This window comes from Manacus vitellinus, unplaced genomic scaffold (genome assembly GCF_001715985.3).
Source record: "Manacus vitellinus isolate BGI_N305 unplaced genomic scaffold, ASM171598v3 scaffold_24_pilon, whole genome shotgun sequence".
In the NCBI taxonomy this organism is placed as follows: Eukaryota; Metazoa; Chordata; class Aves; order Passeriformes; family Pipridae; genus Manacus; species Manacus vitellinus.
Window position 1 is genome coordinate 623,479 of NW_021939798.1, and position 13,059 is coordinate 636,537.

General features: G+C 45.7%; 2 long non-coding RNA genes across 10 annotated transcripts in view; one reads left to right on the top strand and one right to left on the bottom strand.

The window, feature by feature from the left end:
- LOC108639774 overlaps positions 1-13,059 on the top strand; it is a 53,729-nt gene that overhangs the window by 28,215 nt on the left and 12,455 nt on the right. For 7 of the 9 annotated variants that reach the window (XR_003915819.1, XR_003915816.1, XR_003915822.1 and 4 more), the window contains 3 exons: positions 4,194-4,357; positions 4,849-4,883; positions 5,494-6,407. This is a non-coding gene — a long non-coding RNA (uncharacterized LOC108639774). The remainder of the gene's footprint in view (positions 1-4,193; positions 4,358-4,848; positions 4,884-5,493; positions 6,408-13,059) is intronic. The other 2 variants (XR_003915817.1, XR_003915818.1) reach the window with 2 other exon arrangements.
- Positions 3,431-4,264, bottom strand: LOC115307495. Its single transcript, XR_003915825.1, has 3 exons — positions 4,173-4,264; positions 3,974-4,085; positions 3,431-3,513 (listed from the first exon to the last, which is right to left on the bottom strand). It is a non-coding gene; the product is annotated as an uncharacterized LOC115307495 (long non-coding RNA).

Genomic DNA, 13,059 nt, shown 5'->3' on the forward strand with positions numbered 1-13,059 from the left:
CAGTTCCAGCTACTATACATTCTGATAAATCCTCAGTCTTGCAGTGCCGTGCCATCAAAATAAGTGTATTTACACATTCACAGTCCCAGAAACACCCAACAACACAAGACTGTCTGTACCAGAGCAGTAGAGGCAGTAGGAAGTTGCAGGAATTCTTGTGTAATGTTGATGGTGTGGGATAAAGAGTGCAAGCAACTAACTGATCTAGTACTGGTCTAGTTTTAGGAAAGGGTGTAATCACAGAATCATAGAATCAAAGAACTGTTTAGGTTGGAAAAGGGCAGTCCAACCATTAGTCCAGCACGGCCAAGTCCACCCTGAACCTTGTCCCCAAGTGCCACATCCACACTTGATCTACACTAATCCCCTAAACTTCTTCAGATTCTCCGGGTCTAAACACACTTGTCTTCTGGTCATTTGCATTTCAATCATTAAAATATCTCAGTGAATATCACAGCAAAGAGGGCAGAAAACCAGTGTCAGTGATCCAGTGCAATATACAGCATCAAGTGATTTCCTGTGCTGTAGGAGACCCTCTGGCACATTTTGGACCTCAGATTGGAAGCCAAACCCAGAGCTCAGCCCTGAGAACACCACACAAGTTATGGGGACAGTTGAATATCTCAGAAGGTTCATCTTTTCACATGGATTAGGAAGAAGAGTTGCCCAGTTGCCCACACCAGAGGACTGATGTGGAAATTTTGAATTCTTGCCTAGTTAATACAGTAATGTGGACAGCATGTAGCATCTGATTTATCATGTAACCTTCACAAAATAATTCTTCATACAGGAATAGGGACCTGCCAAATTTCTCTGTATCTTCAGCTGCCACTCACAGATCCTTGGAGAAAGACAAGTCACTCAGGAACATATACTGACCATAGCCTTGTCTCTTTTGGTTGAACAGTAGCCTCCTACCAAACAGGCTGCACTCAAGAGAGGTGGAAATTATGGAGCTGAATTCCTTTCTTGCCATGTCCAGTACTGAAGTCTTGTGTAAAAATTTCTCCATGCTCATGCTGTTCAGGGAATTCAGGTTCCTCAAGTTTGCTGCTTCAGGCCCTTCACCAAGTGGCTCCTCCTTTCTTAGCAGCTAAGCTGTCAGGACAGAAATAACACTTGCAAATAAAAGGGGCTACTAGACTGCTAAAGCAACTAATGTAACACACAGAGGAGCCTCCAACTACTCCACACAGAATAGGCAAATGATATTTTGGGTTCTAGTACTCACTGTCAGTGAGTGCTGCATGAAATCACTAATTAGGGTGTAAAAGAAAAGCAGTGTTGACTTACCTGGTTCGAATACAGCTGTGGACATAGCTGAAAATAAAGCTGTTTAAGAATTGATCTATGACAATACACATAATACAGCATCCTTTGAAGGGTTAAAATAACCCCAAAAATTCAATATGATTGTGTAGAAATAAGGAATCAAAGGACAGCAGTTCAGTTTTAGTAGACTAAAGACCACTTAATGATACCATTAAAAATTACCCGGGCAAAAGCCTGCCAATTATCAGAAAAGAACTAATAAAGGGTAGCAGTCGCTTCATCATAGAAGCCAAACAGGTTGATCAAACATGATTACTTTTCCTGATAAATATCAAGAGGACACATTGTCTTTCAAATAAGTAAAGTGCAACTGAGCAGCTTACAGCTTCCCTGGTACAGGTTCCTGCCTTTTTTAAAGGTGGGTGTAACAACAGCCTTTTCCCCCTCATCTGGAACCTTCCCTGGGAGTCATCATTTTTCACCAATGGTAAACGTAAGCCTTGCAATTATGTGGGTGAATTCCTTCAGCAACCTTTGATGAGTCACAACCCAGCCCCATGGATGTGAATAAATTCAGTTTCTCTTAGAAAGTTCAGCTTCACTAAGAAGGACTTCCCCACTTTGATTGTCCCTTTCTTTCTCAAACTCTATTGGAAGATGCTGACGTTGAGGGACAAATTTTGCCAATGAAGACTGACACAGAAAAGGTGCTGCATACAAGTGCTTTTTGAATCATCTCTCACTAGGTGGTCACCCATATTCAGCATCAAACACACATTTTCTCTGAACTCCCTTCTGCATCATCCATGCAGAACTGATATGTTCAATGTTTGAAGCACTCAAGCAATGTTTTATAGTCCTTATTTTGTTGCCAGTCCTTGCCTCCACCTCTTACATGCTTTTGTGTTTTAATTCAGCAAGAAGTTTGCTTAGCTAAGATCCAATTCCCAATCCGCCTGCAGAACAAGATAGTTTGTTCCTGTGCTCTTCATAATCTTCCTTTAAACTCTAACCTCCTCTCCTGGCATTCTCTTTCACAGCTGCTGCCATGTGTTTGCTAACTGGCAGTTCCCTGAATGCAATGAATTACAGTCTTACGAAGTCTAGAGTGCTAATTCTGTTGCTTATCTTCCCAGCTTTCCACTAGATCCTTCATCCAGTCATCTTGTGTTTGCTGCAGCCTAAGCTGCCATCTGGGATCATATTTATCACTAGTTCATCCTTACTGCCAGCACTCAGCATTGCCTGGCCAGTATTTACATTGGGATGTTGACATTAGCGCTGCCTAAGAATTTCTGGCACAACTTGCCTGGTGCTGTTGCCTCACAGCAGATGTCCACATGGCTGAAAACCTCTCTAAGGCAGAGGAGACTTGTGACTTTCTACTAGTTGTAGAAATCCTCCTCCACTGCTTTGTCTTGGTCAGGTGGTCCATGACAGACCCCATCACAACATCCCTCATTTTCCTCCTATCTCTGACAGAATGTTCTGCAGCCTCACATGGAGCATTGCATAAGCAAGGAGCACTTTGACATAAAGCATAAATCCTTCTCATTTCCCCTGCCTTTTCCTCCTAAACAGTCCCATGACCATGTTCCAGTAGTGCACATTATCTCCATAATTCTGCTCATGTTCCCCTTCTTCCTTGTAAAATTCCTACATTTGCAGCTATTCCTCTCTTGCTTCTGGGATTTTGTGCTTTTCCCATAACAAAACTGATTTCAGACCCTTGTCATCAGGTTAGTAGTCTCATTGCAGAGATTTCTTTTCTTCTTAATCCTCAAATACAGATGTCCAAAAATCTAGGGGAACTTATAGAACTTATAGTTTCCAAACATAGTGTGGAAACTCCTACTTAAAAATCCATCTAGATATCACAGGACTGCCCAGTGAGTAATGCAATGCCATGGTATTGAAAGGGCTTATGGAGAAATCCAGGGAACTACAGTGCAGTGATGAGTGCACTGGACAAATGTGTGCTGAGACCCAGAAACCTCCCATGCCCTGGGCTGATCCCACAGCGTGGGCAGAGGGGAAGGGGGGGATTCTGCCCCTCTGCCCGCTCAGATGCCACAGGGAGGACATGGAGCTGCTGGAGAGAGTCCAGAGAAGGCACCAAGAGGATCAGAGGAATGGAGCAGCTCTGCTGAGAGGAAAGGATGGGAGAATTGGGATTGTTCAGTCTGGAGAAGAGAATCTTTGGGACGACTTGACTGGGGCCTTCCAGGACCTGAAGGGAACCTGCAAGAAGAATGGAGAGAGACTATTTACAAGGGAGCAGCAGGACAAGGGGCTTCATGCTGACAGAGAGTGGGTTTAGATTAGATGTTGGAAAGAAATTCTTCCCTGTGAGGGTGAGGAGGCCCTGGCACAGGTTGCCCAGAGAAGCTGTGGCTGCCCCATCCCTGGAAGTGTTCAAGGTCAGGTTGGATGGGGCTTGGAGCAACCTGGGACAGTGGGAGGTGTCTCTGCCCATGGTATGGGGAGATGGAATGAAATGATCTTTATTCCATAGATTTAAAATTCTTGATCATATGGACACTCAGATAAGGATCTTGTAAAAAGCTCTGGGGTACACACCAACTTTGGATTTTTTTTAATTCACAGAGATTATCAGTCCCACTGAAGTGATAAATTGCTGTCACATGGCCTATTGGGCATTCCAGGCTCTTGCAGAGGAATACTCTCTAATTTGAATTACCAGATCCAGACTTCATGAAGATTTAGCTCCACAGTTCTCACAGTTCCATGAGCTAGGCCATAGAAAACCAGCCAACTTCCTCTCTCCAACCATGGGGCAGCCAAGATGACACCTGTCCTTGGGAAGAGGAATCTGTTGAAAGAGGCAGCAATGTCCTCATGCAAAACAAAGAGAGAAATGAATCCTGCCAGCCACTGACATTTTGCCACTTCTGTTTCAGGGCCTGGAGTCCAGTAGAACTAGAAGCAAACCACAGCACAGTCAGAAGAGGCAGAATCAGAGAAATCCCTGGATAAAGATGGTCCTGCACAGACATAAGGTGTGGGCAAAGTGCTGATGTGATGACATCCAAGCATGATGAAAACAGGTCCCATCCCACTTTCTGTAAGTCCCTACAATGTGATTTCCCTTCCGTTTTGTTCAGTGAGCATGAGCTGAGGAGTTCTGGGAAGAAAGAGGGAAACTCATGAACACTGGTGAAGTGTGAAAGTGGAGCACTATCAAAGCTTTTGACTTTGTGGCCCCATGGAAATCTCACTCTCTGGTCTGCTTCTTAGAGCAGCCTTGTAACTTGCCTAGTTAGAAAGAAAGTCCAAGACCAGTATCTCCATGTCATTGGCACAGAACCAGCCATCTTCAGGCCTTCTGCTTAGGTCCTCCTTCCACCCTGGACCAAGCTGATCAGGACCTCCTGTCTAGTTGCAACACCAGAAAAAGAAGCATGAATGCAAGTCTCTGTGCTCCTCTTCAGTCTCACTGATCTTCTTTTCTGCCCAGAGAGAAACAAATAAAGCAAACCCAGCTAGAACGTGCAAAGTTCAAGAAGGTATCTTCATATTTGTAGGCAAACTAACCTGAGGAATTTGCTTCCACAGATTTAAAAATCCTGGTCATGTGGACACTCAGATAGGTATATTGCAAAAATCTCTGGGCTGCACCTCAAATCCTGGTGGCAGTTCTGGGCCCCTCACTGCAAGAAATTCATTGAGGGGCTGGAGTGTGTCCAGGGAAGGGAACAGAGCTGGGAAGGGTCTGGCACACCAGGAGTGGTTGAAGGAACTGGGGGGCTCAGCCTGGAGAAAAGGAGGCTCAGGGGGGACCTTCTCACTCTCTGCAACTCCCTGACAGAGGGGGAAGCCGGGGTGGGGGTCAGGCTCTACTCCCAGGGAACAAGGGACAGGAGGAAAGGGAATGGCCTCAAGTTGTGCAAGGGGAAGTTTAGGTTGGATATTGGGGAAAATTTCTTCACCTGAAAGGGTTGTCCAGCCCTGGCACAGCTGCCCAGGGCAGGGGTGGAGTTCCCATCCTAGAGGGATTAAAAGATGTGTGGGGACATGATTTAGTGGCAGACTTGGCAATGCTGGGGTAAAGGTTGAATGGAATGATGTTAGAGGTCTTTTCCAAATCATATGGAGACCTCACAACAGCTTCACATTTCTGAGAGCACAGGCAGCAGGGAAGAAATTATTCAGTTGGAGGAGCAATTGTACTGATTTCTTTTCCTGCTTTTCTTTCTGCAGGCTCTTTCTCTTTAGGATGCTGAGATACCAGTGTCATCTCTTTCACTTTTCCTATGTCTGCTAAACTGTTTGGCATTATGTCCAGAATAGTGAAGGGCAGTCATTACCAAGTCCTTCCCCTGCTTATCACTTACTATTTGCAGGAATGTTTCAGAAAAGGATGTGATTTCATCAAAGATTGCCTAAATTCACTTCTACTGGGAAATTAGTATTTAGTATCAGTGCCCTTATATTTTAGGGAAAGAAAAAAATTATTTATTTCAGTGCCTTGATTCTACCTTAAAAACATGTATGGCAATGTGAGAACTAGCTATGGAAAATCACTTTCTGGTCTAATGTTTTTTCTTGCCAGACTCTGTAACTCATACAGAGTAGAGTAGTATCCCCCCAAAATAAATGGCAATATTTCAATTCCAGAATCAGGACATTAACATATAGCATTTTTTATGTAAAAAAACCCCCAACACCATCACCCCAAAACAGCAGAGGCTGGGCTAGTGACAGACCCTTTCCTGGGAAATACAAAAATCATGTGGGTTAGAACTACATTACGATTCTTCCAGAAAGTGCAATGATGTAGGAAGGAGTCTGAAGTTTCCTGACTTGGTCATGATTTCCCCACTGCCAAAAAAAGGATCACAAATCCTTGCAGGGCTTTCTCTCAAGTGCTGTTGTTGGCCATGTTGTTGTTAGGGTAGGGCCTGCCTAGAGAGGTCAGTTTGCTCTGCAGCCTGTGATGGACGTTCTGACAGGGAACACTCAGCCCCTGCTGCAGCAGCTTTTCTGCTGCCTCTGTGTAAAATGAGAGCTGCCAGGAATGTTAGCACAGGGCAAGCAGAAACAACCCTCTGTAGCAACACTGCTCATCCCTGTACTTCTGCTAGGATGTGGCTGGACACTGAACCCCAGAGATGGTAAGAGTACATTTTCCATGTTAAAAGGTTATTTATCAATTCAGTGTTGCTCCATTAAGGTGCATGCTTTCAATATTATGTGCAGAATGTGCTCAGTCCATAATTTTGATGTGACATCTGGTTAGGAAATTTGCCACTGAACTAACGTTAAATGATAAATGTGGCTGAAGGAACGGGGTGAGAGAATTGCTGAAAGCAATAGATGATTTCCTAGGAAAAACTACTGAGGACCATAACTAATGAGACAAAAGCTGCAGGTTGAAAAGCAGTGTGGACCATTCATTCTTTACCATGGCAAATGTAAGCAAAAATTTCCGTGTCTAAGTGTGAGCACCTGTGAAGACACGCTGATGTCACAGGCTGGCCATGGAGGGGCTGTAATGGCCTTGCTGTCCCCTGCCCCTTCTGCTCTATTCAGAAATTAATTTCTGCAGATCTTAATGCAGCTGTGATTTACCCTCACTACAAGTCAAGGAAAGTGAATGCTCCTGTCCCAGGGGTAATTTTAATGTTACATTTGTTTCCTAAGGAACTTTCCACAGACTGGTATTCTTGGAAGTCCTCAGAATGAGTTAACTGAACATGAGAGGCAAATAAACCCCATAATGTGGGATTAGAGGATGGGCAGCTTTCAAATGCGAACCACAGGTGCACATTACACACACTCCTCCTGTGTCCACAGCCACAGCGGAAAAGCTTGGAGTAGGAGATTCAGTCCAAGGAGATGACCCTTGGGATGCCCTTTCAATCCCCCACCAAAGGAGCTGAGGGGCTCCTGTTACAGAGCAGGTGAGTGGGAAGGGCAGGCTGGAAGATAGCTGGGCAGAAAAAGGTAATTGAAGCAGCAAGTAACTGTAAAATGAGGAAGGAAGGGGAATGAAAAGAAAGTAAGGAAGAAGCATAGTATTAACCCCTGCAGGAAACTGTATCATAATCTAAAATAGGCTGTGCTTGTGAGATCAAAGGTCCACGTAGCCAAACTTTCTGTCTTTGAAAGTGATGGCCAGGAAGGAGCATCCAGATAGAATGGCACTTCTCCCAGACTCTCCCAACTTCCAGTAATTTGTGTTTATGGAGTCCCTGGGCAGAATGCAATGTCTGGGTATTTAACAGCTCATGGTGAATTTTTAACTGCTGAATTTGTCCAAGCACTTTTTGAACCCATGAAGTGTTCTCTGAGCACATGGAATGTTACTGTGATCCTCCACTGACTGAGACTAACCCAGAGAAAGCAAATATCCACATATGCAGTTCAATTCCCTGTGTTCTGATCTCTGACTGACTGTTACAAACTTACATGTTTTTTGCACTTCAGCCAAATTTGCATATGAAGCCACATATTTGAGGAAGTAAAAATAGTGATTGAATTGCAGAGAGATCTCCCAGGTGCCAAGGTAGACGGTGCTATAGTTAATCTGCAGGACATATTTATACTACAAGTAGAATATTTTCAAGGGAATTGTCTTTCCAACCACTAAGGCTCCTGTCACTTAAGAGACTCCACCACAGCTTCCCGTGTAACATCAGCAGATAGATTTCCTTGGTGGTCAGTCTAAACATTTCTTTGATTGCTGTCTGCATCCATCCTAGATACCAAGGGGAGGATACAAATCCCTGCTCTTCCTAAAGGGCAAATCAGTTGTGTAAAGCAGAACAGCTCCAGCAGAAGACAATGACAATTACATTGTCATGACAACCCACAGCCAACGTGCCAAGGAGTGGTGGCCCATGTGAGAGATCAGCAGCTGCAGATTCTAACAGTGCTTACATCTCCTGTCCTGAGGAGACAAGTGCTTACATCTCCTGTCCTGTCCTACTCACCCTACTAAAGTCTACCTGGGACAGACCTTTCTCTCCATGGGCTTATCACAAAGTACTTGGAAATATTTGAGTTTATCCCAAAACAGAAGTGAATGCCTTGTCAAAAGGAGGAGGGGATATTTTTTACATCTTCATCAGGACCATGGCCTGAGAAAACATATCCCAAATCTGCTGCAGCCAAAGATGCAGTGCCAACTTCACTTCATCACATTTAGCTGAGCAACACAGGCATTGCATCCCTCCAAAATCAGTTCCTCTGGTCCCTCAAAGTGCCCTTGCTCCCTGAGAAGTGCACTCTCAGGGTGCAAGGTCTCAGAGCAGAGCTGTGTCTTGACTGCACTGCAAAGACTGAGTTTCACCCATTAGTGCCCTGATGTGTGTATGGTGTCCTCAGTCCTATCTGTGTAAAAACTCTGAATTCAAGAGAACTAATACATGTAGAACTGGGAAAAAGAAATGAAGGACCTCTGTGTATGCCCTTTTCCTGGTTCTATGGCAGGTTCATTGGTAAATTCATGGTCAATTCAACTGTTGAGTTTACTTCCTCAACCTCTTTGTCAAGAAGTTTTTTCTTTTAATACAAAATATTTTCAAAATACTGTGTAACTGGAATGGTCAGCTCAGGAGATGCAGATGCCCCTCTAGTGCAGGAGTTCGCAAGTCTGAGACGTGTGTTCTGTTGGAACACAGGCACTGCATCTATTTTAAACTTTCTCTCTGGGATAGTCCTTTATGGCCACTTTGGAGCTGTGTTTCCCCTGGAGTCAGTCAGCACTCAGCAGCTGCCAGGCAGCCCAACCCCGTAGACAGTGTCAATGCCAGAGGCTGTCATCCTCTAGGTATGGCAATAGGTATCCCAGAGGAAGGAATGTTTGCTTTCCCTCTCCTGGGAATGCTATTTGGATCTCAGAAATTTATCATAATTTATGGCCTCCCCAGGTGAATATTACTGTTAGTTCAGCATGAAAGAAAACATGATATTGCTGGTTTTTCTCTATGTTCTAGCTACTTGTGATATGTCTGAAGCTGGCATATCACTAGAGTTCATATTGTACCATTAGAGGGGTTTTTTTACCAGTTAAAGAATTCTGAAAAAAAGTATCATAATAGGCCAATAAAAACAAGAGTTCTCTTTTAAAAAGGGCACTTACAGTATTTCTTAAATTAAAGGCACATTATTTATTTATCAATTTGGAAAAATCAATTTTTAATATCCCTTAAAATGTATTCCCCAAACTAATGTGATGTTCTGGCAAATAAACAGAACTCTAAAATGAGAACTCTTTACAACTGGAAAAGAAACTTTTAATAGATAAAAGCCATATTTCAGATACTAGAAATTAATATTTCTAGGAAGCAAGAGAGGGATTCTTCATCAGAAATTGTAGTGATAGGACAAGGGGGAATGGCTTCAAACTGACAGAGTTTGAATCTAATATCTTAGATTGGATATTAAAAAGAAATTCTTGCCTGTGAGAGTGGCGAGGCCCTGGCACAGATTGCCCAGGGAAGTTTGGACAGGGCTTGGAGCAACTTGGTCTAGTGGAAGATGTCCCTGCCCATTGCAGGGGGTGAAACTGGATGATCTTTAAGGTCCCTTCCAAACCAAACCACTGTGGAATTCTGTGATTTTATATTAACATGCCTACACAATTTTGGGCATTATGAGGCAAAACCTTCTCAGATGTTATAGCAGGATCAGTAATTGACTATGAAATGCAAACATAAAAATAGATATGATGCTCATCACAGTTTCAGTCGCAAGAAAGTTATTGAATTTTTCTATAGAAGATCATATGATACCATCCATATCTACACAGTCCTTGAGAGGTGCTTGTCTAGAACAGATCCTTAGAAGCACAGATTAAAGGAGATTCTGCGATATTATAGATACTCTGTTTTACCATACAGTTTTCCTCACTCAAATATTTCCTTATTATTAACTCCAAGTCCTTTTAACTTCACATTAAACAGTTATGGTGCTGGTGATAGAACCCTCCATGTATCTTAATGAAACTTATTTTCACTTGAAAAGATTTTTTCATACTTCCACACCCAGACTTTACTTTGCTCATTTCTTGACTTATAAAATTAATTTCTATCCATACCTTTTTCTAAGTCATATTCTTCATACTTGTCATTTTGGCTCCTCTTCTTATTCTTCCTTACAAGAATATTTTCCTTTTTTCGGAAGAGAGCTACAAGGTGTGCTCCATTCAAAATATTTTAGGCTATATTTAAGAAAACCCACTGCCTAAAGGGAGCAAACATTAAGCAGCAGTGCACCACATAAAGAATACTTGTACTAATATTGGCAATACTTAGATTCGATTACTATAATGAATTGAATGACTAAGTAACTTTCACAAGTGCTTGACATTGTTAAGTGTGTAAAAACTCGTGACCCCAATTGCTTTTCTCCCTGGCTCAAGGGACAAACCACATGCATTTCTGTCTGCTTTCATCCTCCCAAAGTACTTTAATTCTATTCATTAAATTTCCCACTGAAAATTAGAAATATTTTTTCCAATTTTCCAGATCTGCCTTTAAGTTTGATCCCATTCCATCCTGATAAAATGCTTGGAAACCCCTTTTCCCAAGAAACACAGCAGCACTGTCTGCTTCTGTCACCTCAGGGTCTTTTCTTCCAGCATCGGTGAGTGGAACATTCCCAGATGTTCTTCGGCCCATCCCACCCGACTTTGTTCTGTCCCAGTGGGGAGCAGATGAAACCGGCTGAGCGCCCTGGTTGCCTTTGAACCCTTGTGCTGTGATTTGCTCCCAGTCCGTGGGCCCGGCAGTTGCAGCAGGTTTAAAGCCCCCCGGCTGAGTGAGGCCGAGCGGCTGCTGTGCAGAGGAGCAGCTGCCCAGAGGAGGGTCCCGTGATGGCTCCAGGCTGCCATCCCCTGGCAGTGGGGCCTGGAGCCGAGGGGGAGATCGGGGCTGCCCCGCTGAGCTCCCTGGGACTGACAGGGGCCGGGTGGGGCCGGGAGAGGCTCCCCCGGCTGCCCCCGGCAATAATTCCATCGTCTTTCTGCCAAGGATCCCTGAAGGAACTTGTCTGTCTTCCCGTGTCGGGTGACAAGGCCCAGGCTGAGGATAAAGCTGATGGGGCCGAGGCCGTCAGAGCAGCAGCGCCAGGGCTGAGGCGACAGGCACAGCCCGGGCCCAGCTGATGGCCCCGGTCTGGGTGTGCTCTGTCCGGTGACCCCGGGGCCGGAGCTGGCAGGGACGGGCTTTCCGGAGCTCTGCAGAGGGCCCGGGCAGTCGGGCTGCAGGTGGGGCTGGGTCTCCATGAGCACCGTGTCACGGCCACCAGCCTGGCCAGGGCTCCTCCTTCAGCCCAGATGCTGCCGTGGCCCTTGAGGGATCTCTGGGCTTCGGCCCTACAGCCTTCGCTCAGCGAGTGCTGGGAAAGCACAGCTTGAGCAAAGGGATATGGCCCCTGCAGCGCTGCCGAACCTGGGAGCAAGCCCTGCCTCTGCCTTCTTCCTTCTTCCTCACCCAGACTGGGACTCCAGGGTGGAGGCTGGAAAATGCTGCATTTTCAGAGCTACAGCCCAGCCCACCTTTTCCATGGGTAGGTTTACAAGAGGGGGGATACCCCCTCGACCCCAGTGAGCCCCAGCTGACTGCTGGAAGTACCTGGGCAGCTGCTGTGTTCCCTGTGGGACAGCACGTCCCAGGAGATAGGGGAGAGCACCCAGGTGCTGGGTTGGCACAGCACCGTTGCACGGGCTCCAAAGGGGCCACTCTGGATTCAGACTGAGCAGGGAGAGCACACTCGGGCCGCAGTCTGACATTTAACCTTTCAGCTGGGAATGGAGCTATGCTGGAGCAAGTCTCCCTGGGGTAAGAATAGCATCTGCTGTCTTGGGACACAGCACAGTTGTCCAGCTCCTCCACGGCAGCACATGGCACTGAGACACAGAAGGCAGCCTACCCTCCCAGGAATGTCTCAGGCACTATTAGTGGAAGTGAATCATGCCCACAGACAGGCACGACCCTGAACAGGAGTCTTAGGAGAGCAGGGCTATTTTGGGCCTTTGTCACTGCAGAGGAAAGGAGACACATGATGTCTTCACGTAGCTGCCTGCTTCATTTTCAGCCACATGCGTGAGAGCTGGAGAGATAGCAGAGAGCGTGTAACTGTGTGCAAGTGAAAGGGGCAGGAGGCTGGAGGAAGAAACAGTCTAAAGAAGGCTGTGGTAGGTCAGAACAGACACAGTTATAGCCCTTGATGTGAGAGCTGCTTCTTCAGTGACTTGACTGCCTTTTCACACCGGTGCCCTCTGAGACAGCTCTTTTGGACAAGTATCAAAGAAACTCTCCAGGTGTTCCACTTGCCAGTAGGGCCAGGGCTCACTCCTCTCTTCCCTCTGCCTGGCTTTGCTGGCTGCATTCCTTCATTCTGGTGACACATCCTCAAGCTTCCTCAGTGCAGGCAATGGGAGGCAAAGGGTGGTGCAGGGTCTGTAGAGCAGGGTTTCAGAGAGTCTCAGAAGTTAACGCTTGCACCAGCCATTCCAGCTAACAGGGATACTCATGGATGTTGTGTGCCTTCAGACTCTACCCAGCCCCCCTGAAGCTTTGGAGATGCCTGCAGGTGGGACTGCCACCCAAGAGGAGCAGTCAGCTCACAGGTGGGCTTGGGCAGGCAAAGGCTAAGGCCAAGAGGCCCTGCCTGTGGTGGCAGGTCAATGCATGCTGTGAGACATTGTCAGAGAGGACTAGTCTGGCCAGGTGTTAGGTGGCTTTCTTAAGGTCTTTGTGATTGAAGGCTGAGGTTTGCCCCTAAACAACCATCTCCCATTGCTCTCTGCTGAGATAC